Source organism: Gallinula chloropus (assembly GCF_964237585.1).
Source record: "Gallinula chloropus genome assembly, chromosome: 2".
Taxonomy (NCBI): Eukaryota; Metazoa; Chordata; class Aves; order Gruiformes; family Rallidae; genus Gallinula; species Gallinula chloropus.
In genome coordinates, this window is record NC_140086.1 from 72,668,946 (window position 1) to 72,681,535 (window position 12,590).

A 12,590-nucleotide genomic window follows, 5' to 3' on the forward strand; every position below is an offset into this window, starting at 1 on the left:
CATCAGAGTCCCATGGGTCATGCCACTGTTGTCATCATGGCAAGTATCAACAGGAAAAATGAAACCCAAGGAAAAGGTGACTAACTGAGCAATACTAGACTAACAAATGGGAACGAGTACACCTGGATGATGTTCAATGGCTGCTGAGGTCTACTCTGAAATGATGAGCTTCAGGTCTGAAAAATGTTTCTGTTCTGTGTGCAGTTACTGTAGTCACTGTTCAGCAGCTTGAAACCTGCTTTCTCAATATTCTGAGATTTACTTTTTTCATATATGTGGTTCTAAGTCAGAGAAAGTGTTGTTAATTTTTATAACTTGTAAAATACTGGTTTGCTTTCTGTTTGGTAAATATGCCTTTTCTTGTGCAGGACATACCAGACCACCAGTACCTCCAAGTTCACAACAAATGACAGTCATATTTCTGTTGGCATTTTAAACTCAAGTTAATTAACATTTTTATAGGAGCAATAATTAACATTTTATGAGCTGGATTCCCTCATCCCTTGAACCTACTTTGGCTTCACTTCATACTGGAACATATAAGTGGGTAATGTTACAAAATGCTAATGTTCAATTTGGGTTTAAGGGTAAAATGAGCTTAATAAATGCTGCTGAATTGCAGTAATAGCATAAAGCTCCATTTGAAGGAAAGGAAATGGCAGGAAGCCCTTAGCACCAGTCCAAGATGCTAAACTAACATGAATAATAATTATTCTATAAATGTTATTCTGTTTGCTGTTATGCTAGCTAATATTGTCTTAGTGATACGACAGTCCCTCAACTATCTGTATCTGTGTTGTTTCATATTTAGATTGGAAGAAAAACAGAGGCAGAGGCCTCTGCAGTCTAGTAGAACTCCCAGCAAAATGGGGTTTGGAGTAAGTTTCTGAAGTGCTAACCCAATTTTAATTGTAATAAATGATCCATCAGATCATTTGAGAAGGGACCTAGGGAAGCAGCATATTTAAATTCCATACCTGGATTAATTGTTCTCAGTAGCCTTCCAAAGTCTAATTTCTCTCTGCCTAGAATAGCACCTTTGACAACTGCAGACACAGGGACCTAGATTTCCAACAATAATAGCACATACATTATTAGTGTCCTTTTAGATCGAGTATCTTGTATTATATGAAAAATGAAACAAAGAAGATACCTGCTATATTTGGTTATATTTCTGTAGTGTCTATCCTTTATCTGTGTATCCGTGTAAGGCGTCCTATCAATTTAAAAACAACAATTATTGTCATTAGTTCTACTATTAAACAATGGTGTTGAGGATGTAACCCAGATTGGATTCCTGTATGAAAATTCAGGATAAATGAGACAGAAATATATATCAAAATGCAACCATGTTAAATTTTTAGTGTTTTTATGATGCAAATATATTTTTTTTTAGAATTTCAATTCACAGAGATGTGTATTCATGGCTATTTTGTCTTAAATGCTCTTCTTTATCAATGCAGTATTCCAGCCCCAATTCTTAAAGCTCTCTGGATCTTGGTTTACTTGTGACAAGTGATCTGATTCCCATGTTGTGCAATATATCTTTCCTTGCCACATGAATGAAGCAATGCAATAACGAAAAATCTTTTTATTTTTCAACGTTGAGATTTCAAAAACAATTTCAGTTAAAATTTTGCAGAATTACACCAAAAAGTACATGTTAGAGGTTTATCTACTTAAGATTTATGTTCTTTCTCTTACATTTTGTAGGAAGATTAGAGTACTGGAGGTTTAGTCAGCTACATTGAGTTTTGCAGCAAATGTCTCTTGCAATCTGTTTTACCTGTCTCCTGATACTGTTTGAGGTAGCAGGAAGCTTATGTGCATAGAAAAATGCACAGACTGTTCCATAGTGGAAAACAGTGCTATCTGTATTATCTGCTGGAGAGATCACATAGAATGGAGCATTATGTCATTTAATGTGAATGGGTTTAAGGCACTTTCTTGGCTCCAGCTGGCTAGGACAAATGTTCTCTTTCAAAGTCCCCTTACCTAAGGAACCTCAAGGGGGTTAGATAGGACAGCAAAGAAAGGCAAACGCAATACATGACCTTGTTTCTAGTCTAAATGTTATAGACTGAAAATTAGTGTAGCTTCTGCAGTATTACTTAATGTGCAAAGTTCAAATAATTTGTTAGCTGGAAAAAAATGTAGTAATAGGTGTGATTGCTGATGATATGGCTGATTAAAAAACATTGACAAGAAATTGAAAATTTCAAAAGCCAGCTTTTTAATCTTCTTCAATTGAATTGTAGCATCACCTTAAAATGTATTGTTGTGGTTATAAGTGGCTGGATTCTGGTGGAGGGGAGGGGGGCTGCAGGGGTGGCTTCTGCAAGAAGCAGCCAGAAGGTCTCTGCAGGCCTGACAGAGCAAACACCAGCCAGCTCAAAGCTGGAGTCGTTGCTGACCAAGGCCGAGCCCATCAGCGATGGTCACAGCACCTCTGGGAATCACATTTAGGAGAAAAAAAAACACAAACCCGCAAGTGGCTGCAAGAGAAGGGAGGGAGAAGATGTAAGAAACTGTGCAGACACTTATTTCAAGATCTAGAATTGTAAAATCCAGAAACAATATAAAAGATACACTATAAATGCTTTCTTGTTTTGATTTAATCAGGTATAATTTTAAAAAAAAAAATTAAGCATCTTTCTGGGAAAATAATCATTCTTTTCTGTCTGCAGTTTGTGATTTTGAGCATTTGCTGTATGTGTGGAAGTACGATTAAGTGATTTTTTTATGAGATCTGTCCTTCCACATACATTTCTATGTCACTTTAATGCTGGTACAAGAGACTGCACCAACCAAGTTACCATTATTACTGGTATACAGGTTGGCTGACTTCAAATGGACTACACAGCATAGCATAAAGATGTTGTTACAAGTGGCTCTACATAAGGTTGAAAGTGCACTACCCATGTTAAATCTGTTGAGTGGAAAAATTTAGTCATAAGACATCTACTGATGGAAGGTCTGGAGGCACTACCTAAGTTCCATATAAATTAGATAAAAAGTCTGTGATGATCATGGGCTTTATTGTCTTATTTGCCATGTTTCAGGTTAGAGCTTCCTTCAGCAGTACAGAACAGTGGTCTTGTGAACATTCTTACTGTACTGTGAATTAATTGCAAATGACAGCATTGCAGGAGCTGAAAATTTGTTAATAAGGTCCCTTTCACTCAATAGAAGAATAATGTCTACTGGAAGAAGTGTATGTCCTGCCAAGTTTATTACTGTGTTTTTATACTGTCTAAATAGATCAAGAATATTGTTATCACACAATTTTCAGAGAACTACAGAAGGTGGAAGAGCCTTTTGCAGGTCATCTGGTCCAAACTCCTTGTCAGCTTTCCAACAGTAGATCAGCTCAGCCATGCCTTCATCCTTCCAACTTTTGAAAATCTCCAAGATGGACATTCTTCACCTCTGCAGCTGCTTCAGTGCTACATTATGCTGCCAGGAAAGAAGCTTTTACCTATGTTGTATCTTAATATCCTAATGCACTGTTTGTGGCCATTGCTACTTGCATACTGAGATTGGAAAGAAAATTTATAAAAGTATACTCATAATTGTCATATGCTTACTTTAAGGGGTAAAATTTAGTTTAGCTGCTATTGTAAAGCCTTTGAAAAAAGAATCTCCATTTTTTGTAAGTATATGCAAAATACACCATGCACATGTATATGAATGTATAGAGAGTCAGCAGTTATCATTAACTAAATTTGATTTCCAGATTTATTGTACATGCATAGTATTTACATAAGAAATATATATATATGAACACATGTATTTGCAATATGTTCTTTCATCTATGAATCTGACCATCTGTCTGTTATTTCACTGTAATATTCTGTCATTTACTAAGATTAACTGGTAATAGTTGTGTCTTTTCAGTTCTTCCTCACACTAAATTTGTAAACTGAATGCTCTTTAGTCTAAAAATTACTTGTAAAGTTTAGATGAGAAACTGCATTACCTTCGTTTTATAGATCTATTTTTGACTGTGTCCAGGACATAGTATTCTTCTAAATGGAGTGTGTTGTTCAGTAAGTGCATGTTTATTATGTAGTTGGCTATTACCTTGGCAGCTAAGGAAGCTCTCCCTTTTGTCCCTTTATGTGAGCTAGAGCAATACCAGAAACACTTCTTCTCACTTCATTAAATCTTGATACACCTTAATGGTTTTTAAAGCCATGCCCCTAGTAATAGTAATAATATTGCAGTGCATTTTATACCTTGTTACTAGTTAACTGTAGAATGAACCTACTGCTGTTAGCTCTATGTCCAATTAAATTTCTTAATTTGTATGTAGTTTTAATTTTCAGATAAATTCCCTTATCAAATTAAATAATTTATAGTAAATAATGTCAGGAGCACACAAAACAGATCAGGCCACTGGCAATAATTTCTTTTCTAAGGTTTTTACCTCAGGAAAGGAATGGAGAGAGAACATGTAGTTGCTAAAACTATTGTTGATTACCAAAGGATAATATTAATAGCAAATAAGCCCTGTATTGAAAATTTTTTGGTTTTTTTTTTTTTAAGTGGTATCCATATTAGCTATTTGTTTTTTCAAGAGAAGAAACTAATTTTTTCTTCTGCTGATTATTTTGCTATTCATCTATGCTGTTTTTATGAAACTATGGAGCAAACTCTATTAGAAAAACAGTTTTCTTCGGTTTTATTCCACCAAATCAGTTGTTTCTTAGGTTTTGAAGTTGAAGAATACAACAAGAGTATGTTACATGTCAAAGTACAGCATAATATCCACAGGGGACACATCCACCCAAATCTGCTTTGAACCACGTGGAGCAAGAGGAAATATTGAATATGTCCCGCCTTCCAGAAGGTTATTGCAGGTATATTTGAAGAACTGCTGTCACATATAGGTTGATCATAAAAAGTACAAAATTCTTGTTTTGCAATCTCCAGGTAACCAAACAAAATTAACTCTTGAATTATTTCTTTCACAGACTTTCCAGACAGTTTGGTTGGTTTGCACAAATTAAATAATTTTGCAAGACTTGCAAGACTTTCAAGCCTGAGCCACAGGACATAGCATTAGGAAGCTTGTCTTGTGGTATTATGTGTGGCTATCTTTACTTCAAAAGAATCCCAATGCCTTTTGCTTCAAGGGCAAGAACTGTCTTATACAATCAGTGAAAGGATTGCTGAAATTGAGGTGAGAGGAGGGGTCCTAATGGGATACTGAAAAATTGACTTGTTAATCTGGAGGTGATTCCTAAAGTGCCCTGTTAGGATTAACATGAAAAAAACTGATATTCAATTACTTGTTTTTATTGAGTTGCTCATTTAAAAAACCCTAAATTTCTCCTTGGAAAACTGTAATTGTTAAATCTTAGTATAGTTACTAGTATGTGTCATATTGCCAGTGCAACAGGCTACTTAAAATACTGAATTATCCATAGATACCTTGTCTATAATCAGTATCTCCAGTTCTGTATGAATGTTACACAGATGAGTCCAAAGAAGCCAGCTACTTGTGCAGCATTTTCTATGAACTCTTGCAATAGTAGTGCTTTGTGTGGAGGTATGGACCTTGCTGCTTTTCCTTGTTTCTAGTAACACTTTAGGTAAAATAATTAAAATTTGGTAGCCAGTTCCCAAATCCAAATTACCCTGCAAGAAAATATTTTATTTCTATGTATGTACTGCATAGACTATTCGATTTCCCTGCCTCCCTACAGGATATGTGGAACACTGCTGTAAAATAAAAGAAAACAAAACCAATTTTTTTTTTCCTTATGAGGTAACTCCGGGCAAATCTGGTTATCACACCCAACAGAGCATTAGGGTACCATAAATGGAGACATTGCCCCAGGTCACGCTGATCAAATTCCAGAGCAAGGGAACTTGGGTTTAAATGCAGGTGATATAAAATATTCTGCTGTCTGTGAACAGCCATGCAAGAACTCTGACATTTATCCTGCCACACTGCGGGGCATTGAAACCTCAAGAAACATTGTACTGGTTTAAACAAACAAAAAAAATAGTCAAGAAATACAAAAGTATATGCTATATGCTGTTGAGTATTAGAGCGGCTTGATGGTAAGATACATTTACACTATTTTTATGAATTAATTTAGAAGAGCATAACTATTTGTAGTCCATCTCCAAAAATCCTCAAGCCAAACTCTCAAGTTAAACCTAGCTATTGCTCTTCTTCTTATCCTTCTGAAATTTTTGCTTGTTTATTTGCTGAGCAGTACATCTTGCATACTACTTTCCACAGATAACAGCAGAAAAGGCAAACCAAAATTACAATCCAATTAACCTACTAAGGCAATAATAATCAATATGGCTCCTGGATGTAAATTCCTGGGTTTTGCCCTGAAAAGCCTCTTCACGTTAATTATTCTGCCTGCTTTTTTGAGGCAAGTTGATGGTTACTGTTATTATTTTGAAAATGGTAGAGAATTTTTAATATTGCTTTGAAACAGCAAGAATTTAAGAAAATTGAATATTCGTTGTAGAATAAACAAATCTTTAAAATACATGAATGGATACCAGTGCCATGCCTTTGATCCTTGAAGCCATCTGTCTGGAGATGTAGTTAACGTGCTGTTATCTACTGCTGTTTGCCAATGTAGTTCTCTTTTTAACTGCATTTCCTGCTCTGACTTCATGGGGTTTTTTTTCACCATTTGTAATTTATGAGCCATTAAAGATGTTGTTTGATGTAGGTGCAGCACAGAACAGAGTAACTGCTGCTGTAAAACACAAGTTTTGGCAGTGTCAATCAAATTATGCTTTCTGCATAGTAATGTGAGTTTTAATGATATCTGTGAGAAGTTAACTCATTACCCTTGCGAATGTTAAATAGCCCTATAACTAAGATACAGGTAATAGTGCTGAAAATCAGAACTTTGATTCTCATCAGCTGTCAAGAAACAAGCTGTGAGTGTGTAAGTTATGTGCCTCTGATGAAAAACATCATTTCAAACTCTAGTATTGTCTTGATCCTGACAGTTGTCAGAGGACTTCCTCAACAACACACAGCAACAGTTCATCAAAATCAAGACCATTTGCTAGTAACAGATAGTTTTTAATAGGACACTGTCTCAAGGAAAAGGTGGTGTTTTGATGGAGGAAAGAGTGGAACAGAAGAGTTGAAGCAGTCACCTCGTAGGGAAGACATGACCCAGTCTGTGTGTGTTTCCTAACACAAGCAGTAACTTGCACCCATGACAACTGGTTCCTCAGCAACTATTTGCTGACCTAGTCTATACAGAGGTTGCAGTTAAGGGAGTAATAGTTAGAGGTGATCAGGTTTAATCATATACCACATGGACTGCTGTCTTTTTCCTCTGTTCTGTGTGTACTTATCCACCATGTCATCGGTGACATTATCATTTTATTATTTAAAATCTCTTCATTTTCCTGTATTCTGATGTGTCATAGGCAGCAGGTGGCTCTCTTTTTTCTTTTTTTTTTCCTCCAAAAATAAATTAATTTGAACATATTCATAACTAATGTGTCAGGTTTTTAAATATAGGCTTGGGGAAAGCAAAAGCCCATAGGTTTCAATCAAGAAGAAAAACTTTTCACTTTCTTAATGCTTGTATTATGACACACTGTTAAAAAATGTGTAAAGAGATTCAGATTAAAACCTGCTTGTGCCACTCCAGTCCCATCTATTTTAAAATTACTAGCAATAAAAATATTTCTTAAGAGGGAGCACTTAATATTTCTTTTTTATGCCCTCTGTAAGTGTAGATACTTTCATCGTACCGAGAATACAATAAATATCCTTAATTTACTCAGCATGATCCTTTCCTCTTTTACATATTATTTCTTTAAAAATTGTATCTTGAGCGATAATAATAGGAAAGAAGAAAAAAAACCCCAAAATATTAAGTGGTGGCTAAATATACCAATGTAAAGATTCCTTTTTTCACTCTCCCATGAAGTTCATAGAATATATCAAGCAAAAGTAAAAGACTACAGCACACCACAGAATACTTTCAGCAGAGGATCAGTGGGAAGGGTGCTCACAAGTATCCTGCCTAGATTCTGCAGGCTGATCTCTCTCTAAATCAATCTCGGGTTAGTCCAGAGGTGATGTATCTTCCTGGCTGAATCTTTATACGGTGCCCACTCTTCTTCAAAAGCCCATCTGAGATATCTGCAGGTTAATAATAATAATAATCTGAGATTAGAGCAGGCCTAAGGCTGCCTGACCCACCTGGCCTTGGTTTCTGCAGAGGGCTGCGAAGGTCACAGACACTGCCATACCAGATTAATGCAGCCAAGGTGTGCTGCTGCTGACAGTGACCATCATCATGAACCGCTGAGAGGGAGGTTGTAACAAACCCTAAAAACAAAAATGTGAAGCAGCCTACCTACTCACAGGGAGATAGTGTTTCTCAACCCTTTTAGTAAGAGGTTGAAAAGTGAAGTATGGTTCTTTGAAGTTACTATTTTTTTCCAAATGTTCTAATGATCTCTCCCTGGTCCAACTTTTTTTTCTGAATCCTTCTAAGCTTTTACATAACTTTTTCATTTGCTTATTTTCAGCTGCAGAGAAATTGTTCTTTGGCATGTAAATATATCTCTCAAAATTAAAGCGCACACAGACTCATACATCAGCTGTTCCTTGAAGTGTACATTAGCTTTGTGCATCCTGAAGTCATTGGCAAAGTGTAGATTTATTATTTATCAAAGCAATAATGGCCAGTAGTTTTAAATAGGCCTTCAATCTGCATTGCTTAATGTGTCTTGAAATAAAATCTTTGCCATCTGAGTTGCTGTAATGTATTTTAAGCATCTCTTCCTATGCATCCTATGTTTCATGTGGAAAAAAAGTGCTCAGCAATTAATTTTGTATAATACAAATCTACATGAAATACTTACAGTTTATTGCAGTTTCCTTGCTAAGAAGCACGATCCTTTGTAATTGCTGCAAAGGACTCCATTCTAATTGGAATTATTCTCAATAAACTTGATCTTTCTACTCATTTTATATTTTTCTGCACCTTAAGTATCCTAATTATCCTTTTCTGCTAATATAAGTTTGTTTCTTCTTTTATGCTTTCTATTTCATCACACTTACTTTTTATTACTTTTGAACAAGCTATAGTGCACACAGTTTGCCATCTGCTATGATATTTTTCTTAGAAAAACATTTTTTCTTTACAATTTGCTAAGCTGTCTTACTTTCTGCTAGGAAACTTCCTTTATTTTATGCATCTGTTTCAAGCCTGAGAAAAAGGGCTCAATCTGATACTCTCTCCATCTCTTCTCCTTCCTCTCCTGCTTCCTCTTCCCCCTTGTCAATTTTGTGCATGCATGTGTAGAAATTCCACTTCCTTTTCAGTTATTCAGCTGAAATGAGCTTTCTTTGCCATGTTTTGAACCCTCCTCACACTCTGGAATATGAGACACAAGAAGGCTAATGGACAGAAGCTACAAATTCTTACCATCCACCCAGTATTTGCCATGCTTTGAATGGGATTAGAAGGTGACCTACAGTGGTTTTTATTTAAAAACCAACCAAACAGAAACCCAAACCACTCAATTAAAAAAAACAAACAAACAACTCTGAGTGGCAGATGCAGCTGTTCCATTTGCTGCAGTCCTTTGTCCAGGGTGTCTGCTGCCTGCAAAGAGAGGATATAATCCAGAAACTGCTGACATTTGTTTCTGTATATTTTTTTTGAATGAAAAGAAACTTCAGTTATTTGGATTTGTTAAGGTAAAATATTAGTCTTTTGTTGGAAATCATGGAACAAACTTCTACAATTGATCATGCTTCTGATGACCCTTTTAAGCTTGGTTGTCATACAGTTATTTATGATCTTAGGGCTTTTATGAGACAAACTTCAAATATCACACCTATTTGTCCTTTTTTCATGATTATGTTAAACATACACATTTTTGCATTTTTAGACTAAATTTATTCACCAAAGAACAAAAGAACTGATATAGTACTTTAGAAGAGGCTTATAAGCTCTCTTCTGTTGAAAATTAGGAAGTTGAACTATGAAAATATGAATGTTAGTGGTTTCTAGAGTGAGAGAGCATCAGTCCTCATTTGGGACAGTTCTGTTACTTAGAAACAAAGCAGCTGTAACTGACAGACTTGCAGAAGTGTCTGGACACAAAAGCCACTCACAAAAAGAAGCTTGAAGTATGCATTTGGAGGTATTAGCTTACCTGAAGGTTTTAAGTAATAAGAAATGAGGAAACTGGTCATTTTTGTTGATGATGATCTAATGGTCACTGAGATTCAATGCTATTTTTTTTCTAGTTTATACCATGTACTCTTGGAGAGCATGGTATGCACTCAGGTGTTCGTGAACTATGTGCTATTGCACGGCTATTGTGCCAAGTACATTTCAGTATCACCGTATTACACATGGGAAGACTCAAGTGTGGAGTGCTGAGAGCAAATGCGTCCCTCACTCCTGTAGCCAAGAAGAAACCCCAGACCTCATGTCTGTGCTTCCACCCTGAAATGCAATGATGGGTATGTCATGTTCCTGTCACTGATTTAATTAACATAGCTGTGGATCTCTGGCACAGTGCAGGGCAACCTCTCTGCACTTAGTACTTAGCTGTTTCTTTGAAATACGTAGAAGGTGTTCATAGCTGTTGCTGAGAAACGGAAGAAAAGGCACAGATATTTGAATTCTTCTTGTGAGAACTTTCACAGCTGTCAAACTTTCTTGAGCCATCCTAGGAAACATTTAAATTTGGTTTGCTTCTGAGTACTTGCCATTATGATTATCAAACACTTTGTCATTTGAAGTTGATCGATGAAGTAGTTGCTTCCTTGAACGTGGCTCTTAACAGAGAACGGGGCTATAAAACATCCCTCTCTTTACCTCTTCACTGTTCATTGGGAGCATTCCCCAGAGAGGCAAAGCTCTGGTGAGCACATTATATTCCAGCGTGCAAGCACTAGGTGGCATGAGTCATTTTATGGGCACTTCAGTATTTCAGCAAACTCCATCTGTTCAGTACACTAATTACAAATTCGGTCACAAAGACTGTTTAGAGGCACATCATAAAAAGTTAGCTGGAAGTGATTTGTATCCATGTATACTGTATGTTCTTTATTCTGCACACCATGCAGCTGTTATATTTGATGATTGTTCCAGGCTCAAATGGGACAAAATAGTGATTTTCCTGAGGCCATTTATTGTAGTAAGTGCCATGTTTTGTGTGATTATATAAAGACATTGGGTCTACTTGAAGAAAAGAGCTGAAAAGGGGAACTGCATTAATACTAGCTTGAAATCATCCTTAATAATTCTACATAAACATATCTAAAAATTTGCAACTATTGCTTCCAACATTTTCAGGAATAATTTTTAATAATCCTCAACTGTATAAATTAGGTAAATTAATTGCAGTGAAGGGGTTTTCATTTTCCTTTTCAGGATTGTAGCGTTTGATGAAGACAGAGGTAAATGTGAAGTTTTTAGACTGAGACATAGATACAAATGTCTGCCCAAAGGAGGCCAGTGAACAATATTTTTTCATTCCTCAAGCACTGTGTATTGTGTCTGGCTGAGATGGAGCTAATTCTCCCCACAGCCGCCCTCACAGCGCTGAGCCGTGTGCTGGCAGCCAGCAAGGTGTGGGTAACACACCAGCAACTTGGCTACTGCTGAGCAGCGCTGGCACAGCAAGCAGCATTTCCCTCCCCGCAGGAGTCGGCTGGGGGTGGGTGAGTTTCTGGGAGGCAGGAGTTCCAGGATGGCAGACCCAAACTGACAAAGGGAATATTCCATACTATGACGTCTTCTCAGCAGTAAGATAAGGGGAGGAAGCTGGGGGGTGGGGGGGGGGACGGGGCGGCAGGGAGAGGAGAGGGGTGGACATTTGTTTTGTACAAAGTTTTTTTTCCAGAGCAACCTTCAACTCCTACCTCTCCTAGATGATTTCTTTAAATAGTATGTATGAGAATGTTGTCTCTTCCTCCTATCCATTTCCACTCAGCCAGTGGGATCTCAATTGAGTAGCTGCAACACAACATATTTAAAATACCCCTTTCTTTACCTCTTCTCCTCTCCTACACATTTATAGCTGCACCCTTTAACAGCAGAAAGGTGTCAGCTAAACATTTGACAATGAAAGGATCTGGACATTGAATCCCATACAGATGGGCACACCTTTCAGTAGTCTATAGAAAGTACCTGAACCCTGTAGAGCAGCTAGATTTTTAAGGCATGTCTTGCTTCTCAGTATGCTTCTGTTTCCTTGATCTAGCAGGCTCCTGTTTTGCATTCTAGCTGTCCTAGTTCACATTCAGATAGGTTTAGACCTTCCCATAGGCACTGTAGGGGCTCTGGGTACCCGGTTATCCTGAGTTTCATCTGGGACTGAGTTAATTTTCACAAGAAGGTGGAATGGGATGCTCTCAGAACAGCTGACCCAAGCTAGCCATATACCTGTCATATAACTGTCACATACCATATGACACCACACTCAGCATATAAATGAGTGTGGACAGGAAGGAGGGGCTGCTGCACAGGAGCTGGACATCAGGTCAGGTGAGCAACTCATATTGTGTATCATCCACTTTGTGTATTCTGTTGTAAGTAGTTATAGTTATTTTA